A 21,773-nucleotide genomic window follows, 5' to 3' on the forward strand; every position below is an offset into this window, starting at 1 on the left:
CTTCTTGGATTTGAGGGTCAGTGTCTCTCATACATGGGAGTGTCTTGCTGCAACCCCATGTAATATAACCCCTTGCCCTGTTTAGGATAGAATCTTCCATGGAAGTGCCTTGTGTGTGTCCCCTTCTCTTACTGTGCCCTTGGGTGTGGCCTACCCAGGTGTCAGTCAACCTGCTGACAGTGGACATCATGAAGATAGACTCAGCCCCCTGAAACCTGACCCCTTGCCTCATTTAAATAACTTCTCCTCAATAAAAGGGGTCAGCGCATGCTCTGGCTCTCTCTTTCTGGGGACGCTTAAGGTCAGAGGAGCCATCACAGCGACTCCAAAGAAAAAGGTATTTGTGTCTCTTGTGTGGTTATTTTGCACAGCCCAGTTAGCCCAACTGGAGTGACCCCTGAACCTTCTAGTCACGAGAACAGGAACCCAGCATTTGTTTTCTTTTTCTTCTTTCCCTTCTTCTCTAACTGCTAGGGAATAAGTTTGATATTCTTCCTGTAGTAGGCCGAGTTATCGTGTCCTTCAACTCATGGACCACAAAAATGAAGGAGTCAGACCTGGGAACTGGTGCCAACAAGTCGAGCAGTGGCTCCCCCAAGGCCACCATCTGGACATTCATCATGTCTACTGATAATTACACTGGAGCCTAGTCCCTGAATTTCCCTTCAAAAAGCCTTTTGTTTGCCCTCATGAGCAGGACAACCATCTCTGAGACCTTAGCCTGTTGCTCTTCTCATTTGTTAGCGAATCAATAAAATTTCATTTCCCTTTTTCTTAGAAACTTTGCCCTTGCTTTTTGCCTCAGCACTAGGAACAATGACCAAACTTTTGGTATCATCTCTTTCTTTTTTCTTTTAGTCCTTCCTTATTCACTTATTAATAGTTACATTTTCTGACATCTACCTATCAATATGCCCATTTCCTTTTTTCTCTCTTCTCTTTCATATACATAATTCAGTGTCAACAGGGCATTTTTTGCTGGCAGAACTGGGCCTAATAACCACTTTCATTAACCCACATATTCAGTCACCATGCGACCAGCGCACTGGTTTCATTAAAGAGGTTCGTGGCATAAAAGTTAACTAGTGAGATCAAAATAAAACACACAGACTCAATTACCTTTTTCTATGACCAGGTCCGAGACAGCTCTCACCTCTCTGGCTCACACCTCAAACCACCCGGTAGGGCAGCAAGGCTTACTCAGGGCTAGCAGGAGAGAGAGAGAGAGCACACCAGGGAGTGGCCTTTTATTGGGGAACAAGAAATTCAGGGGAAAATTCCATCCAATGAAGGTCGAGAGGGGCAGCACTCCAAGGTCAGGGTCAGTGATTGGCCTCAGGGTCAGTGGTCAGTTACACCCCCACATGGACAAGCTATCGCACCAGGAGAGGGTGGGGAAAGCTCTGACACAGTTTAGCCAGAGCGACTCAAACCCAATCCGGGAGGTGTCCAATCATGTGCGAGAATGGCTTCCCACAACAGAATATCACACAAGTGACAGGATGTAACTTCCAAGTTTATGTCATAAAAGATGCAGCAGCTTCTGTCTTAGTCTTGTGGATTATTCTTTTTGAGGGAAGTCAGCCAACCACTTATGCTGGTAAGCTTAGGATGCTCAAGAAGCCCTCCAGAGAGGATCACTAGGAGACACTGTGGCCACCCACTACAAGTCTTACAGCCACATGCATGAGTGATATTGGAAGAAGATCCTTTGGGTCCAGCACCAGGCAGGCATTCCTAGCTGACACCCTAACTGCAATTTCATGAGAAATTCTGAACTAAAACCCCTCATTCAAGCTGCTCCTGATTTCTCACCCATAGAAACTGGGAGAGAGAACACACATTTGTTGTGGTTCTAAACCACTAAGTTTTGGGGTGTTTTGTTAGGCAGAAATAGATAATTAATTAATACAGGGAGTTATCTGGGGCATTATGAGGAGTCAGGCTCTGGCTATATTTTGAAGTTAGAGCCATGTAGATTTGCTGATGAATGTACATGTTGAATGTACATGAATGTAGGAGTTGAAAGAAAGTCAAATATGACCACATAGTTTTGGTGTGAGTAAGTAACAAATAAACCATCCTTGTAGGAAAGGGCTTTCCATGGGAGAAGCATTTCTTACATGACACAGAGTCTCAGGGCAAAATGGAGTCTGTTTGGTCGTTGCCCAAATAGCCTGGCCCATAACAGTTTATCTGAGAATACCTCTTTCACAGCTTGAAAGACATGTAAACTCTTTCCTACAGGCCTCTGTACCCATTAACAGTTGCTTAGCATAGTGTGTTTGGCAACATAAAATGGTAATTCTTATACAATGTAAAAGTGTTCTCTCTTTGGTTCCCATTTTTCTTAGACAATGTACTCTGTCAGAGATTAATTGTCTAGATGTTAGTAACCATTCTTTAACTTGTATACAACTAGGGACATTTTGTCCCACTCCCTTTTCTGCTTATGATTTTAGATCTCATGACGTTTGTTTTTGGTTTTGAATCATAGCAACAATCACTTATGCTTTAATATGGTTTTGGACCCTAATAGGTATACTCAAACTCTGGGAGGGGGTCGAAGGGTATAGACTTGCAATCTCCCTCTGGCTGGCTGGTGGATCCACGCCAACTGGTGAATAGTTTCTGTCTCCTGCTTCAAGATCAACTCAGTGATTTATTGCAATCTCGCCTTAACAAAATGAATTCAAAGAAATTAGGAAGTCACTGGGTAATTCTGATCAGTAGGGATTCTACCCCTACTCTGCAAAGCATTTCTTATTTGTCAAAGTGTGCTTTGTGATACACCAGTTTTTGTGAAAAACAGATTAGGAAAGAATACAGAACACATCCCTTTCCTGGAAAGGCATGAGGAACACTGAAATATTAGAAGATTCTGGGGAAGGCCTCAAAGAATGTGCATCATCCTTGACAAAAATGGAGGACAGCCAGGCACATGGCTCATGCCTGTAATCACAACAGCTCAGGAGGGTGAAATAGGAGGAACACAATTTCAAAGTCAGCCTAACCAACATCGAGGTGCTAAGCAACTCAGAGAGACTCTGTCTCTAAATAAAATACAAAATAGGGCTAGGGATGTGACTTCGTGGTTGAGTGCCTCTGCATTCAATCCCTGGTATCAAAAGAAAGCAAAACAAAAAACCAGAGGACAGTAAAGAACCATGTCCCTGAAATGTCCCCTTTCCCTGAAAGAATATAGCCAAGTCAAAGGAACAATGGGAAAGAGTCCAGACTGGACTGTTCAGATAAGTATTATTTCGAAGGTCACTAAATCTATCTCATAAACACTGAAAACTAGAGCAAGTTAGTTATCTGTAGAAAGCTGCTTTCCTGCAAGTACACCAAATTCCCTGGTGCTAGTCATACCACGGAACAAAGCAAGCTAATGATGTCACTTCTCCCGTAGCCTAAACTAGAAAACCCTTCTCTCTGTGGCAACTGGATATGATTGCTCATTAAACCATCCACCCTTGAACTTTCTGGCAAAGCACCATATGGGGACAGTGGTGCTACTTGTTAAGCCCATTGCCACCAGACCTTCCTGTAAGCAGTTTTGGAAACTCTTATGTCTTACATGCCACTGCTGGGTATTTCCTTTGGTGTCTCAGCAACCTATCCCACTGCCCCGACAGAATAGAACCCAGGTATCTTTGTTTAATCCGTGCTACCCACACTTACTTGATTATATCTGTTAGGAGGCAACACCATTTTGGAAACGCTCAGCTTTCTCTTGCATGTTCACATGAATTATTTCATCATTCCTATAGGGAATTCAGGGTTTTCAGCAGGATATTCCTTTCTAAATAAAGCAATACTTCATTTTTATTATTGGCCAATGTTGTACGTAAAACTGACCAATGTCATATGTGAAAATTTTAGGCAAATTTATTCTTTTAGACTAAGTTGTAAAAATTATATTGGGGCAATTCCATAGCATAAAATTTACCAAGTGATTTTTAAGTGATTTTTGGTAAATTTAGAGAGCTTTGTAATCATTTCCACAATCCAGTTTTAGAATACTTTCATTACCCAGATACCAAAATACACAATTTTTAAGTTTTAAGTTGTGCACCGTTCTGAGTGGCTTGATGAAAGGTCACATCATCCCACACCTTCCTGACTGGGACATGAATCGTCCCATTGGCTAGTATATCCATACTATATATGCTACCTACCTATTAGTCACTGAGTAGCTGTCTTGGTTTTCATACTATCATGGTATCACAGTGCATGTGTTCAAGTAATTTTATTTTATGTAGTAATGACCCCCAAATGTAGCAGTAGTGATACTGCAACTTGAATATGTCAGAGAATTATAAAATCTACTATTCCCAAAGAAACTATATTACAATGGAGTTAATAAGCATCAAATAGATAACTTCTTCTCAAAAGGAGGCCCTAAAAAGCCGGGGAAATAAAGGCTACTTTGGGCTTTTAGAACACATGCCATTACTTCTGACCTTTTGTTTCTGACCTATTAGTCTCATGACTACTAGGTAAACTTTCTGGGATGTACATTAGACTTGGTTAACCATCCATAGCTTGTCAAAGAACAGACCCCTGACTTGATCAATCTTCTTGCTAAGAATGCAGTAAAATGCCGTTTCAGTCCAAAGGTCAGAATTTCCCCACTTGAGTTGAACCCACCAATGTAATACCCTCACTAATCTATTGATCTATGATTTCCTTGGTTCTCTTGTTCTCTACCTTTAAAGATCATTACACTTTTTTTCTTCGGAAGATTTTTTTGGGGGCAACTTGTAACTGTGTTTCTGGGCCTTGGTCACTCATATTTGGTTCAAAATAAACTATTATCTTATTTCCATTAAAGTAGAGTCATTACTTTACATCAGCCAAAGTGCTTTTGTGTGTGTGTGTGTGTGTGTGTGTGTGTGTGTGTGTGGTGCTGATTGAACCCAGGGCCTTGCGCATGTGAGGCAAGCACTCTACCAACTGAGCTGTATCCTCAGCATCCAAAGTGCTTCTTTTAAGTAAGAAAAAGTGAAAGTACAATAAGATACTTATAAAGACCATATTCACATAACTCTTCTTACAGAATATTGTTATAGTCATCCTATTTTTATTATGAGTTAATTAGTTATTTTGTGCCTAATTCGTAAGTTAAAGAACATAATATATGTAGGGTTCAGTAATATTTGTGATTTCAGGCATACTCTGGGTGCCTAAGAATATATCCCCCGTGGATAATAGGAACTACAGGATAGGGCTTACCAAGTACTAGTCACAATGCTACTATACATGTGTTTACTCATTAAATCCTTGTGACACCTTTTGAGGGGAGGACTATTATGATCAAACCCATTTTATAGCTGAGGAAACTGAGGCAGAGTGAAACAAAGGAAGAACCTGAAAAAAAAATCTTCTAGATTAAGCTCACTTCACTTGCTTTTTAGTTGGTCACTGTTGTCCAGCTCAAACTGGCTGGAACCACTGACCTTTTACTCAGGCCTGCACTCATGTCCAATGATCTTTTGATGTTAGAAGGCCCCAAACTCCCCCCTCAGAGCATGCTGCCCTGCCATTTTCTATGAAGAGCCATGAGGTTTGAATATGCAGGTATCAGTCACTGATTCCTTCGGTTTTCCTTACTTCCAATTTCCTTTCCCCCACACCTTAGACCAACCTTCTTTTTTATCCTCTAAAGCCGATCCTTGAGGAGGTAGATTTGAGCCTTTCTCTGTGATCTTCTTGTGAGATGGCAAAAGTAGACCTGGTTGTAAAAGGAAATTACAAAACCTTATCTTGAGAGAGAACTGCCTGGGAGAAGTTCACTTCCCCTCCTGCTAGGAGCCTTTCTTTGGGAAACCTCATTAAACAAGAATCCTTACTCTAACCTTTTGGAATGTAAATAACTTTCTCAAATGTAAACCCCTCTATGCAGGGCTTTCAGGCACCAAAGGCTAGAAATTTAACAGATCTTCTTCACTTAGATGAGAAGAAATTCTTTTGAACTCCCAGTGTCAGGGCAGGTCTACAATGAATCCATACAGCCTATAAATGTAAGAAACTGTGGATCGTGGCTCAGACTTCAGAGCAGAGAGACTCCTCTGAGCTCACCTCGTAATAAACCTAAGTTCTTCCACTCTCCAAGTGTTGTTTGGTGCTTCCCAACTGGTCTGCTTCTCACTACCTTTTGGTTCCGTGACTGGCAAGTGACAACCATGCTGGCCCTTTGATCTACCAATATGGCAGGCCGCCTAAGCTGAAGTGTGTGGTGAAACTGCATCACTAGATAGTTCTGGGATCTCCTTCACCTGGGGGGGGATGGGGGGAGGGGCGAGGGGACAAGGGCCTCCACAGTAGCAACTATCCCTCAGACTCCCTAGAGGGTCAGACCAACTCCTCCCCGGTCATGAGGATGAAGGTAAGGTCCTGGGACCCAAGACCTTAGTCTGGCCTGTCTGTAGAACAGAAGGGGAGCTTGATCACCTCCCACAGCTACCCACAGGGGACCATCAGTATTAGGGATTCCCCTAAGGGGATCATCGATATCAGGGACTCCTAAAGGGGGGGAGGCAATGTTTTAAACTCTTAAGTGCATGTGTGAATGATTGTGAAACTATCTGTAGCTCCGTGGCATTGTGCTACGGAGTTAAAGTGAGTCCTAACCTACAGTTCCATGGTGACTTCATTCAGCATGACAATGATTCATGTCCTGTAATAGGACCTCTGCTAGCCCCAGGAATCATACAGGTATGTCTTCAGCCAAGGCGCTCCTAAACTCCCTTCAGGGATATGGCTATGGCCAGGCGGATGTTCTGAGTGGCTCTCCCATGTCTGTGCTGTGACATTGACATTGAATATAACATGGCAAGGGGATTTGGAAAGGCTGGCTAGACCAGGTCCAGACCCTTTAACAATGCTTGGGGGTCTACATTCTGCCTTGAGACAATGCAGACTGCAGGGGCAGCTGAACTTAATGTTGCTCGTGTGAATTTCCAGGGACACCAAATAAAACACAGACACACACTTTACCTTTAAACAAGCTTCAGGACAGCTCCTCCGCTCTCGGCCTCAAGCTCCCCAAATGGGAAGCGAGGGATAGTCACAAGAGGCTGGCGAGAGAGAGAGCAAGCATGTTCAGAAGTGGGCTTTTATTGGGGGGCCCTCATTCTTAGAAAATTCCATCTAAAAAAGGTAAGAAGGGGCAGAGTTACAAAGGACATGTGAGTGTAATTCCACCCAAGGGCTATAGGACGATGCCTACATCTAAGGATACGTCCTCAAACTTCCTGGACCCGGGCAATGTTCAAGTCACTACGAGACATAGTGATGTAGTGACGGTCAAAGCCTCTTCGCTCCAAGACAGAAGACGCGCATCATTCAGAGTGGCTCTCCACATATTCCCCCTTCTTTCTTTGAAAAAGCAGGTGATGGGTTACTATTTCGAGTCCCTGAATCCTTGTTTTGAAGGCTCGCCATCCTACAATTACAATACAAGAGAGAATTAGTAGCAAAGAGAACAATACAAGGATATACCATGCAGAAGGTTTAAGAATGTTTCCAGAGTTAAAGCCATTTAATTCTTTAAGTGTTTTATTAGCTAAAGAAATAGGATCCGAAAAATCAATTCTACTTTTTTTGTATATCTTGAATATATACAAGATTCAAGCCATTATTATTATTTTGCCAAATACCCAATAAATGGTTTTTAACCTTCTCCCAATCCCATTGGGAAGCATTGTATTTGGCAGCAGTAACACACGCATACTTACAGCTAACGTGACATTTAAGTCTTTCCTTGAATTTCAAAGCCAAAAGTTCATTACCAATATTTATGACAGTAGCCTCTAAGGGATTTAACTTGGTCTCAATCCTTTCATCAATATTTATTTGATTATGAAGAGCCTTGGAAGTATTCTGAGATGACTCGTTTGTTATGAGAAAGTCCCATTTTAGTAACTGATCTAAGGTTTTGAGTCTTTAGTAACAGTACGATTAGTTGGTCTAGGTGTCCCAATCGCTGTCTTTTCCTCAAGTGACACTTTTAGACAGCCAACCTGTTTATCATGGGACCAACACAAAGGTAATTGAGCATTATAGCCAGAATAATTAAATCCAGTCTCATGGTTGGGAGTAATATGAGTGTCTGTAAATCCTCCCATCATATATGAGTCATTAGTAAATACTGGGATGGATTCTCCAGTCCACACTGCTGGGTGTACTAGAGGTGGATCTGGAAAATATGTCCAGTAAGCTTCTTCTCCCTGGCTCCCTTTCCCCTGACAGCTCAATGGAGCTAATATTGCAGCAAGCATCATTGTTGGAGATTTAACTTTTCCTTGCTGTTGAATCATTTGTGCAGCCTGCAGCATCGATTCAGGCCCTTCCGTGAAGGTATCTTCCTCATTTGGTTTCTCAGGCCATCATTCTTCTTCTCTTCCTTGGAGATTTCTTTTTTTTTGAGGGAAGACTTCTCTGGATCGATCTTCAGTCATTTGAATCTTGTTTCTATGTCCTTCATGCCTGATGGCACGTTCAGGTACCTAAATAGGATGAAAATAATTCTGGGAAAATACAAGCATGACCTTGCCCCACATAATCACTGGATCTGGTCCTTTCCATTGACCAGTCTGTAAGTCCTTCCACCAAACTCGGCCTAAAGGGCTTGATGCCATGGAAGACAAGTGTCGCTCAGCAGCAATGTGACCTTCTGAGTCAAAATTTAAGAAATTTAAAATGAACAGAGCATGATTGAGATTATCTTGGGGAGTCCTAGTCCTATCTCCCTCTTCTAGTTTTTGTAATTGTAGCTTGATAGATAAATGAGCTTGTTCTACAGTGGCTTGACCTTGAGGGTTATAAGGAATTCCTGTTTTATGGTTAATATGAAACTCTTGGCAAAACTGTTGAAAAGAAGAGTTTACATAAACTGGTGAATTATCAGTTTTAATCTGTAAAGGACATCCTAATACTGCAAAGACAGCTAAGCAACGAGAAATAACATGTTGAGTATTTTCTTTTGTACAGGCTGTAGCAAAGATAAATCTAGAATAGGTATCTACAATTACATGCACATAACATTGTTTACCAAATTGAGGAATGTGAGTTACATCCATTTACCATAATTGATTTGGTTTTAATCCATGGGAATTTACCCCAGATGGTAAAGATGGAGTGTATATAACACACCGGGGGCAGGGACGTACAATTTGACGAGCTTGTTCTCTAGTAATATTAAATTTTTTATATAAGCTAGAAGCATTTTGATGATATAAAGAACGTGAAGCTTGTGCACAGTCATACAAAGACATTTGTTGACAAAAGTAACCAATTTATCAATCTTACCACTACCTGATGTTAGAGGCCCTGGAAGATTAATGTGAGCCTGTATGTGACCAATAAAATATGGGTGCTTTTGCATTTTCTCCATCCTTTGTAGGGTATGAAACAAATTGAATAACTCTTGTGATGATGTATACCCAATAATTGAAGTTTCAACATTCTTTGTAACTCCAACTGCATATAAGCTGTCAGAATAATGGGCTCATTTGCAAAATGACTTAAAGCACAAATGAGAGCCTATAGTTCTGCTCATTGGGCAGAAGCATATGAGATTTGTATTACCACTGTATGAGCATGACTATAAAAACTTGCTTTACCTGAGCTTGAGCATCAGTGAATACTGTCAGTGCATCATTTATTGGTTGTGCACATACAGTCCTTGGAAATATGAATGGCATTACCAATGCAAATTGAATAATTTTATCAGGAGGATAATGACTCTCTATCTGACCAAGAAAATTAGCAAAAGCTACTTGCCAAAAATTAGAAGTTTTAAAGAGCCAATCATTCTGCCGAGCAGAAAATGGAATGATTATAATGTTAGGTTCTGATTCAATTAGCTGTTAAACTCTTGTTCTGCCCTTTATCACTAATTGAGCAACAGAATCATGAAAAGGAGTTAATGACTTTTGAGGAGAGTGGGCTAAAGAAATCCACTTAATGACTCCCAATGTTTGCCATATGCTCCCTGTAGGAGCATAAGTGGTTGGAAATATCAATAAATGTATAGGCTCTTGCGGGTTAATTCTAGTAAGCTGAGCATTTTTAACAGAAATTTCAACTTTCCTTTCCCATCTTTGCTGCTGCTGTGAGCTGACGAGAAGAGGTTGAAGAAGGATCGCTCTGTAGTACCTGGAATAAAGGACTTAGATCTGAAGTAGGATTGTGCTGGTCAGCATGGAGATCAAGTGAACAGAGGACTGCAACGTTTACCTCCACCCACTGACTTCCTCCCAAGGACAGGAAGAAAGGGAGGGACTGGAGACTGAGCTCTATAAAACCTCTGGAATGAACCAAGAATGACCCCTGTCATTCCAGCTACTTGGGAGTCTGGGGTAAGGATGATTGTCAATTCAAGGCCAGCTTCCACAACTTAGCAAGACCCTGTCTCAAAATAAAGTCAAAAGATTTGAGGATGCAGCTCAGTGGAGGAGTGGTGGCCTAGCGTTTGTTGGGTCATGGATTCAATCCCCAGTATTGAAAACAAACCAACAAACAAAACTCTTGAATAGTAACATTCATAGAATTTCCAGCTTGATACCTGGAGGAAGGAGTGCCCCAGGAAGGCATGGAAGGTACGTGTTGCCACTCCCCAACCCCATAGGTCACCCTATGCATCTCTTCCATTTGTCTATTTCTGAGTTGTATGGTACCTTCAAAATAAACCAGTTTATGTAAGATAAGCATGTGCCTGAGTTCTCTGAGCATCCTATCAAACTATTGAATCCGAGGAGGAGGTCATGAACCTTCCCATTTAGAGCCGGTCAGTAGGAGGACTTGAAACTGGCCTCTGAAGGGAAGCAGTTCTGTGGGATTGAGCCCTTATCCTGTGCCTCCGCTAACTCTGTGTAGTTAATTTTAGAATTGGGTTGAATACTTGAACATCCAGTTGGTTTACAGGGAATCATGGAATTGGTTTTTGATGCTGGAAAACACCTTATTTCATAATTGTTGGTGCTGGTATTTGAACCTAGTTTGAACAGAGTCTATGGTTTTAGCCACTCTATTCTGCCACCTCTCCATGACAAGTAATATGGGCAAAAATCAATGAATTGTAGATCTTTAGAGCTTAAAACCCTCTTAAGTATTTTATTCAGTGTTTTTTATTTTACAAATGAAGTAAAAGAACCCAAAGAAATACCCAGTCTCTTTGTGGACTGAGTTCTCTGCAGAAGCTGCATTTGTATTAAAGATCCTACAGACTGACACTGATGACTAGAGCATCTGATGGTGGAGAGGGGAAACATTACAGGTCAACATCTTAGTCCTTTAAATAGCCATTTACTTTCAGCTTCTGTATCTGACCTAACATTGTCCAATTAGGTAAAGCTCTTGGAAAGTATCCCTAAGTGTAGCAGATTTCCATTCTCCACCAACCCCAAAGCTAAGATGTAAGGTTCTGATTGTGAAAAGAACAGGACAATAAGTTTTCTCTGGCGAACAAAGTCCTGGGGAATAATAGGCATCTTGGTTTCTGCAACTGGAACTTTCTGCGATTTTCCCCAGGAACTATTAAGATAACTAATACAAGCTTGTCCAGTACACATATCTAATTATAAGCAAGAACATCTTACGCTTTAACCTAATGTACCCCGATTTACGATATAACGAACAGTAATGTACTAATGGTATCAATGACCTAACGTAACCTCATGATAATAAATAAAGACGGCAGCTTAGACAAGCAGTCATTTTTGCCTCTGCATCTTGCTTCTGTCTCCCGAAACAGGGACCCTTCTGAACATGTTGACAGGAGAAGAGAGTAGCTTACCGCCTGGAGCAGACTGTGATGCGCATCTCTCATCAGCTTGTACTGATCCCTATTGGTAAGTTATTGGAAATTCCCTGACGCTCAATGTCGTCATTGGCTGAGCTCTCCTGTTTACATTGAAAGACTGGATATACTGTAAGTAATGCTGACCTCACTGTTTTGTTGGCAGAGGTAGATTTTTGCTTCCCCTGGTACCCAGAAAAAGTGGTTTTTTTTACATTCGAAGAATTGGAAGATGTAGGTAAGAAGCTTCATGAGGAGCCACAAGCTCCCATACTTGTGTTCCATGCTCGGTATCTTTGTTGCGATGCTATTTCTAAGGTCTCCTCCAGTAAGTGTCCTCTGCAGAGGAGTTTTCTCAGCCACTGCTCTGTATACCAAGCCCACCACTGGTTAGATCTCATTTGGCTTCATGTTTATGGCAAGCAGCAGAGAAAGGAGAAACTCATATCTTAGCTGTTTGTTCTACTAGGCTAAATCCCGCTGGCCAGCCAGAGCATGAACAATTACCTTTTGCTGTATCTAAAGAATTGCAATGTACTGTTTTGGAAAGTGGTGTGAGTAGTAATTTTACCCTTAATATGAATGAGGGACTGGGATTAGGATATGCCTTGGCCCTAGTGATTGGAAAGCATTAGTTAAGATGGTTACTTCTGCTCAAAATACTGGGCTTTTACAAGAGTATTCTGACTTGATCCATGTCTAGGCTGAAGATAATGCACAAAGAAACATAAACATTAATTATGATGACCTTTTCGGAGTTGGACAATGGGCCATTCTGCAACAACAACCTCAGTTACCTGCCATTGCCATTGCTCAAATTAGAACACTTGATTGTAAAGCAAGGCATCAGATTCCTGACACCTGAGATCCCTCTAAATCGTTTGCAATAATCAGACAAGCTTCCGGGAAGCCTTTCATAAATTTTGTTGATCACTTAACTAAAGCAATAGAGTGAGAGGTTGATAACTTGGGCCACTAATATTCTAACCAAACAATTCACATATACGAAAATGCCAATCAAGATTGAAAAGAAGTAATGAAGTCTATTTATCATAGATAATACTTTGTAAGATAAAGATAAAGGCATGTCAGAATGTAGAGACTGAAACTCATCAAACCGCTTTGCTGCCCACTGTTTTAAAAACCCCTGATAAATTATGTTATAATTGTAAGACCTGGTCATCTTCAAAAGAACCGTAAAGTTAAAAAGGGGCCTCAAAAATGCCCCAATCAGAAGTGCCCTGTATGTCAAAAAGGATTTCATTGGGCAAATCAATGTCAGTTTAAGACTGATATGTTGGGAGAATCCGTATTTCCATCCTCCTCAAGATTCCATGATACAAATGTTCCCAGTCCGGACAGAATCCTCTCTTCCAGTTCAAACAGAACATTCTTCCTGAAATCCTTTCATACCACTAGAGGGAGCACTGGCATAGATTTCATTACTACTGAAGATGCTCAATGACGGTTGGAAGTTTCTGCAGCTCCCAGGACAGGAAATGTCTGTTAGTTTCTGATAGCCACTAACATTGGATAGAGGGGGTGAAAGGCTCCTGAAGGCAATGAGAAGACTCTACATCCTCTTTCCATACAGGGGTAGGAGGAATGTTAAAGATTTCCATCTTTACTGTTCACCCAAGGCTGTTGACTGTGTCGGCTTTCGCTATACCTCTAGATGCCAAAATCAGTTCTAGGGCTTTCAGGTGAAAGCAAGGTAACAGGTAGTGAGGTTGATGTGGAGAGCGTGGGTCGAAGGGTTAGAGAGTTTGCCACTTGGCATCTCTGGTCTTTGAGTAAAAAGTTCCCTCTTTTGCCTCTTTGTAGGAGTTGAAGGACTTGGGACTGATCAAGGAAAAAGACATGACCACAAGGTGGCAGTAGCACATACAAGTTCAATTGGGCTTCCTCTGGGCAGATGGCTTGAGAGGGGAAGTCCCTCACAGCAGGCGCTGACCCAGAGGCTTACAATGCGAAGGGGAGAGGGACTGGGAGCTCCTGGGGACATGGGGATTAGAGAGAGCTATTACATGCCTAGGTGATGTCACTCAGCATTGCCGTGGGGAGTCTCTGGATTAGAAGGACTACAGCAGCTTGGGGCTTTATAACTGCAAAACCCTAGCTTAACCACAGGTAACAGCTATTGGGTGAGGCCCTATAGGTATGCAAAGCAGGTGGTCTCTAATGGCTCAAAATCTGCCTGTTTGGATTGCTTTTAAAATAATTGAATGTGTAAACATTTGAGTTTGGTGCTAGCAGGTTTGTGAGCTAATGGGTTTCAACTGGCAGTGAAAAAATAACATTCCCAGGGCCAATAGACAGAGGCCACCTTTAGCTCATTTATGATACTCTCTGAGCATGGTATCCAGCCGAGATGACTGGTCCCTAGACAGGTCCCTCACCTCTGCACTCATTATCCAATGGCTAGGTTTTTATTCAGTGTTACTTGAGGACATGCTGCCTGTTTGGGGAAAACCTAGTGTATGAGAACCAGCCACCATAGATAGATAGAAGGTGGCATGAGACCAAAGAAAGAAGGGTCCAAATCCAGGACTGTTCAAAGTGCAATTTATTAGGGACTCACAGACAGAAGTATGTCTTGGGCAGCAGCAAGTCCAGAGGACCCCTGTACCCTAAGACAGGAGAAAGAGGCTTGTGTGCTAAGCTAGACAAAAGAAGTGATCTTTATGCAAATAAAATGTACCTGGCCTTTCTCAAAAGCTCACAACATGTCAAGCCTCAATTAAGAGACAGACTGGGTGTCAGTGGCGTGCATCAAATGCTGGGCTGATGATCTGAACAGCATTATTTATCCTATTAGGTCTGGAACATATGCCAGGGTCATCTGGGGGGCAAGATGAAGGCTTTCACCAAAATGGCTACCGTCACATCAAGCTGGATCCCTATAGCGCCCTCCCTCTCACAGCCTCCCTGAGGAGTTCTGGCCTTACCTTTACTAGGAGCTGAATTCAAGTGTCATGTACTGATAGTCTCCACAGTCGTCCTGGTGCCCCCCCCGCCCTGCTCACACCTCGCTCTTTGCCTTTTCTGCTAGGCCAGTTACTGTCAGCCCATGTCCACTGCTAGACAAGGGGCTATTTGGTGAAAAGAGCCCGCTGTGGACTAAGTTATCTTCCTGAAATTCACATGTTGAAGCCCTAACTCTCAATGTAGCCGTGTTGGAGATGGGGCCTTTAGGGAGGTAATTGAGGCTTCACGAGGTTGGTAGGGCTGGCATCCTTGAAGAGGGAGTGACCTTCAAGCTTGCTTGCTGTCTGCACGCATAAAGAGTCCTTGTGAAGACAGCAGGAAGGCACAGGGGCCAAGAGGAGAGACCTTCCCGGAAATCAACCTTGCTGTCACCTTGATCGTGGACTTCTGGCCTCCAGAACTGTGAGAAAATTAATGTCTTTTAAGTCACCTAGTTCTGGTGTTTTGTTATGCCAGCCCGAGCTGACTAATGTAGAGGCCTATCTTGCTCTCCTTTAAATTTGTCACGGCACCTAGAACAGCACCCAGCACACGGGAACCCCTCGATGAACGCATACTGCATTGAAGGGTATTTCTCAAATGAATGAAAGATGAGTCATCCTAGTGGGACCCCATAGCCAACTCTACTCCATGTTCAGTTGTAGAAGATAATCCCAGGACCAACAGGCCTCTCTGGGGACAACTGCCAAATCCAAAAAGCTCTAAAACCAGAAAGTTCAAAGCCAAACCTCATTTAGCAGCAAAGCTTGACCTGAATTGGAGTAAAGCTACTTAAAATTACCTCACTAGATTTTACAATAGAACTACTAATATTTTTTATTAGTGGGCACCGCCCCGGCTCTGACTGGGATCAATATTATAAGATCTATGGCTTAGGCATCACACTACCTTTCAAAAATCCAGAAAATTCAGAATTCTAAAACGTATCCAGCCTAAAGAAATTTGTATAAAGAATTGTGAACCTGTGCTATTGAGGAGGCTAATCCCAACCCCACACCTGTCAACTTGAAGAAGACCATAGGAAACACTAATTTTCCAGTTTGTAAATAAATTGCAGTTGCTATTTGAACAGAATGGGAAATAAATTAATCTTAAACTGGGGAGGTGGTGATTGGAAATAAAACATGTTTATTGATATGCATGCTACAGATGCCAGCATTATTTTTGAGCAGTTTATTTCATCAGCCTACAAAATGTGCTGAGTACAATTTTCTAAGATGTAATGAAAAAGTTCAATATTACCTTGGGAAATAACCACGGTGCAGTTTGAAGTCCAATTGGCTTTTTATAAATCGCTCTTAACAGCTGGAGAAAATCAATAACAAATGCAATTATAAGAAGAATTCCAACAATTACTCATTATGGTTATCAGTCTTACTTCCACAAATGATATGAATAAAATTAATTTGCTAAATTTACAAAGCATAGTATTTTTTCAGCAGAGCATTTCTAGAGTTTTTAGTAAGTAGTGCTATCTTGGTTGTGCTGAGTTTTCTGCTAGACTCCATGGAGCATAGAAAATGAAAGCGACACAATTTCAAACCTTGAGGAATTTACAGACTCACTGTAGATTCAGACCTAAAGACAAGAAATAATTGAGAGCAATATAAAGCAATATATAACCAAATGTTATGATTAATAGAGTTGAATGCACAGAACAGACTTACTACTGGGCTAAAAGGCTCCTGAATTTATGGTAGCCTGGGCTTAAGGGAGGTGAAGGTTGGAAAGTGTGTCCTGAAGCTGCATTCGAATAGCAGAACATCGTTTTGTTTAGATTTTATGTTCATTTAGAGTGATTGGAGGAGGACCTTGTGAAGACTTGGAGGACAGTGGTACTATCCAAATGACACTTTGGAGCCCACTGCTGTTGCTTGATCGATTTAGAAAAGGGAGGGGTTTATGATGACTGGGGTCCTCAAGAAGGCTCTAGAAAAAGGTACAACTTGAGCTAGATTTATAGGTTGTGGGGACTGTCGGTGACCTAGAGAAGAAAGAGAACATCTGCAGTTGTCTGTTGTGGGCAGGTCATAGTAAGAAGTGGACTTGACTCAGTTGGAAAATCTGTCTTGGGAGCAAGAGGTTAGAACACCCAAGGCCAGAAAAGACCCATTTTACAAATGACGAAAATGAAAATCTCCTAAGCCCTGTCAGGTGAGACGAAAAGTAACATAAAATTTCAGTAGCTGCATGCCCCATCTGAGACACAATTCATGACCAGATTACCTTTATCTCCCTTCTCACTGGGGACAATCTTGCCTGTGGTGTACACTACCAGACGCAAACACGTGAACTACAGACTCCAGGAAAAAGATGGTGCATAGGCAACAGGGGGCCACAGAGCCTTAGCAGCAAAGAGGGTTGGAACCTGAGTGTCCCGGTGACTGCCACAGTCAATCCGAGGCCAACTGAAAGATCAAAGACCTGAGGACCTCAAGGAGAAACCAACCTTGACGGTAAGGAAATTCAATTAGATGATACAGCACAGGGTTAACACTGAACAAATGCTAAGTATCTAACAACTTCAGAAATATTGAAGACCATAAGACATGTCATATCCTTCCAGGAAATTGTAACTTCTCAGAAGTGCTCAGTTTTTATTCCTAGTTAAGTTAGTTCTAAAATAAATAAATAAATAAACAAACAAATAAATAAATAAATGGCTTTTTTTGCTTGAACATCCAACATCTTTCTAGTGCCTTTATTATTACTTAGTAAAAGTTCACATGTGCTTGGTGTTTACGAGCATTTTTATTCTTACTTGGTCTTTCCCATAGAAGTGGGTACTTTAAAGGGATGAATTTATTTATTATTTTCATCAAGATATGGCAGAAACAGAGCAAAATGTATAACAGATACGGCTCAGTGGAGTTTGTTTGCTCCAGATCAGGATATGGAACATTCCCTTATCCCAGAAGTTTCTCTATTGCCCTTCCAGTCATTGCCCCCTCAGTAATAACCACTATTCACTAGTTTTTAATGCCATCGACTAGTTTGCCAGCTCTTGAACTTCTTATAAATCGAATCATACAGAGCCTGGTCTTCTGTGTCCGATTTCATGGTGTCTGTATGATTCATCTTTATTGCTGCATATGCCGGTAGTTCTTTGTTAGTGCTGGATAGTATTTCATGGCATGAATATACTCCAATTTATCCATTCTCTTGTAGGCAGAAATTTTTAGACAAAATTTACAAAGGAAGAAATCCAGGGCCAGAGTGATTAAGTCCCTGGCCTCAAGTCAGGCAGCAAAGAAGGTCAGGATTTGAATGTAGGTCATTTGGCTACAAATTCAGTGGTTTTTCTATGATATACTTTGAGGCAATGTTTTTGGAAACTTTAATTTTTAGGCTGTAGAGTTTTGAACTACATGATTTATCTTAAATCACTTGCAAAGAATAAAGAGTTTAATAAAAAAGCAAAAGGGAAAATTAAAAATCCCATTTTATTAGGAATCCTCATGTTAAAATGTAGCTAGCTATTAAAAACGAATACCATGTCCATGGAAGGCTTTCCATAAATGCTTAATGATTCTAATCCACATGGAAGAGGAGGAGGTAGAGAAAGGAAGGAAGGAAAGTCCTGGGGTAACGGATTCAGTTCTTTAACTTTACCTATATAGCTACAGTCCAAGCGAGGTGGGGAGAAGTATCACTGGTTCCTTGCAATGTCTGCCTGTGGCTGACTGGTTGGAAAATGTGCGCACCTGTGTGAAGCAGCACACCGCTGATTGCACCCGGATGTGGATGCAGACATACACCTCTCCTTGGAAGAGGAGACCTTCTGCTTCCTACTTCAGGACCCTTGTTTCCAGGGCATCTCTCTCTCTGGAAGCAACTGTGGTCACTGGCCTCTTTTCTCAAAGAGCCAAAGTACAGTCTTGCTGCTGCCCGTGGAAACAGCCAGGGTCTGACACCTGACAAAGAGGTATAAGAGGCCTGAGGCAGCTCAGTGTGATTTGCAGAAAATAAAACCAGGGAGGTAAAATAGAGCCAGATGAGGATTTAGGGCAATTACACGAGACAACAAATCATTTCATGATAAAAGCTGCAAATCAAATTTCAAGTCTGGGGCCAAGAACTGGAGAAATTTATGTGCAGTAAAAAGGCAAGAAGGAAGTTTGTCAGCTTGGACGGTCCTTCCCAACAGTGTGTGCTATATACAGGCATCTGTGCTGTTGGCGAGATGGGAGGCCTCTCCTTTACTTTGCAGAGAAATGTCCTCTTCTGCAAGAGGGGTCCTCAAAGCCACCCATATTATAATGTTGGGGGGATCGCTTTCAGAATCCACCCAACCTTCATGACATTTTTTTGATCTCTCTTCCCAGTGTGGTACCCTAAAGCCATTCTCAGCTGCCAGTGGGCAGTGTCCTCTCTCCCAACCCCCTCCCCTAGACAGATATCTCTCATGCCCTCTTTTTTTTTTTCCCCTAAAGCCAGTTTTCCCTCTCTTTTCTGACCCCAAACTAGCCTGTCTTGGTCATGTGTACAATAACACCTCCCAACCAGAAAATGTTCTGTCAAATTAATCTCTGATGGTTTGGCCAATACCTCCATGGACCAATGTCCTAGGGCTTTATCCTACCAGGTGATTCTTACTGATGGACATATAGGGGGTATCCACGTTTTTGTTATTTCAAATTATGCTGCTGGAAATGAGCTCACCATTTGTCTATATATACTTATGAGCATACCAGGAAAGTAAGCTCCTAAAGTAGAATTTCTGAGTAAAAGAGAAAATGCATTTCAATTTCTGACAGTTATTGCCAAGCTCCCAGCAATATTCTAGTCCATATTGCTAATTAACTTCAGAAGAATAGGAGCCGATTGATGGCTAAGGGATTGGTTACGGGAAGACAAAACTTGACCCCGTTGTGTTTCTTTAAAAATTTTTATGTAGGTTTCAAGTCATACTTTAAATGTCAGAATATTTGTTTGACACATCTGAAGGGATTAAAAGACCCAAAATATCTTCAGATGTGTCAGTAGTGATTATAGCTTGACTGTTGCTATGGAATCTTAATGTCTCAAGGTATCTGTTGGAGTTTCTAAGATAGTTGGTACACACCTGTAATCCCAGCTACTAGGAGGATGAGAGAGGGGGACCACAAGTTCAAGGTCAGTCTGAACAACTTTGAGAGACCCTGTCTCAAAATAAGAAAAAATTAAAAATATAAAAGATAAGAAAAGGGGGCTGGGGTTGTGGTTTAGTGGTGGAGCACTCACCTAGCATGCATGAGGCACTGGGTTCGATCCTCAGCACCACATAAAAATAAAGGTATTGTGTCCACCTACAACTAAAAAATCATATTTAAAAAAGAAAAGAAAAGGGCTAGGGGTGTACCTCAGTGGTAGAATGTCCCTAGGTTCAATCCCCAGTACTGAAAAAAAAAAAAGTTCCTAGTCTAGCACACTCTTTTATTTGATCTCCAGGATATATGGAGAGTGCTTGATTGCCCCATCAACATTCCCAGCTTGGAATGTTCTAGAAAACACATCATACCATTTCTTACCTCCCAGTCAAAGCAAGCAGCATCCTGTTCACAAAAATTTGTATCTAGGGCTGGGGATGTAGCTCAGTGGTAGAGCACTTGCCTAGCATGCACAAGGCCCTACGTTCCATTTCCAGTATTGTGGGAAAATAACCCCAAAAGTGTGTGTCTTCAATGGTAACAAATAAGTTTTATATTTAAGCCAAGTTTTTGTGGTGCAATAGGGACAGTTCACAGTGCTGTCTTATTGGGTCACTGGACAGTGATAAAGAACCCCTGACCCACAGCTAAGCAGATCCCCTAGGGGAGAGCAGGAAGTGGGAAGTTTCCAACAGTGGTTCTCAGGCCTCCTGAAAGGTGCTCAAATCACAGCATCAGGAATCTGAAGGAAGAAATAAGGAAGTTCAGGCATCACAGAGAAGCTACTGCAACTCCTGGGATGAAGTCACCAATCCTGGGCTTGGAGATGGGATCACAGGCCAAGGTCAGAGTGTGATGAGAAGGCTAAGCCTGGTTCCAGGAAGCTAGACAGGCCCTAGGGAATTGGGTAGAGATGAAGGCACTGGGGGAAGAGAAGCTTTGGTTACTGTTACCAGACTGGCCCAGACCTGGCTGTAAGGAATAAAGCAGGATCCCAGTGACTGGGATTAGGGAGCAGCTCAAGGGAAGATGAGCAGCCAGGCTGAGATGAACCACGTGTTGACTTGGGTCTTAAAACTCATGACTGCTCCTGGGGCTGGGTTTGCTTGTGGGTGTTTCCTGAGGTTTGGGGAACAGGGAGCCAGGAGCTGGACAGTGACTTCTCTGACCACTTGTGGAGTCAATGTTAAGGCCAGCTTGAACCGGGCACGGTGGTGCATGTCTGTAATCCTGTGCTCAAGGCCAGGGCAAGGATATTGCGAATCTGTGGCCCACCCTGGGCAACCTGGAGAGACTCCGCCTCAAAATTTAAAAAACAGAAAAAAGGTTGAGGCTGTAGCTCAGTGGAAGAGTGCCCCTGGGTTCAATCGCCATTACCAATACCAAAGCCAAGCAAAGCAAAACCAAACCCCAAACAAGACCAGTTTAAGCAGGAATGGCCAACACTCGAATCCAAAGACAACTTATGCGTGTGAGAATTTTACAGCCTAATTTATGGAGTAGCACATGTTGAAATAGAAGTGAACCATAAACTTTTAGCTAGAGTACAAAAATGAAATCCCAAATGATATGCCTCCCCACACTCCAAGGCTGCTAAGGCTGGGGACGCAAACATTATTGGAGACAGCAGCAGGTGGCTACTTATAGGCGGTTCTGGAGGGAAGGAACAGTCCTTCGCTGTGACAGCTCTCGCACTGGAGTCGGGGGGTGGGGGAGGGAACTGCCTGTCACTTTTTGTCTCCAGGCTGAGCAAATGCCTGGCTCTATGAAAGTCTACTGAGTAACTAAGTGAAGGAAGAAAGACTGGTCTTATAGAGGATATGTGTTAGCTTTTTTGTTGTTGTTGTTGT

The sequence above is a fragment of the Ictidomys tridecemlineatus genome, chromosome 13 (assembly GCF_052094955.1).
Source record: "Ictidomys tridecemlineatus isolate mIctTri1 chromosome 13, mIctTri1.hap1, whole genome shotgun sequence".
Classification (NCBI taxonomy): Eukaryota; Metazoa; Chordata; class Mammalia; order Rodentia; family Sciuridae; genus Ictidomys; species Ictidomys tridecemlineatus.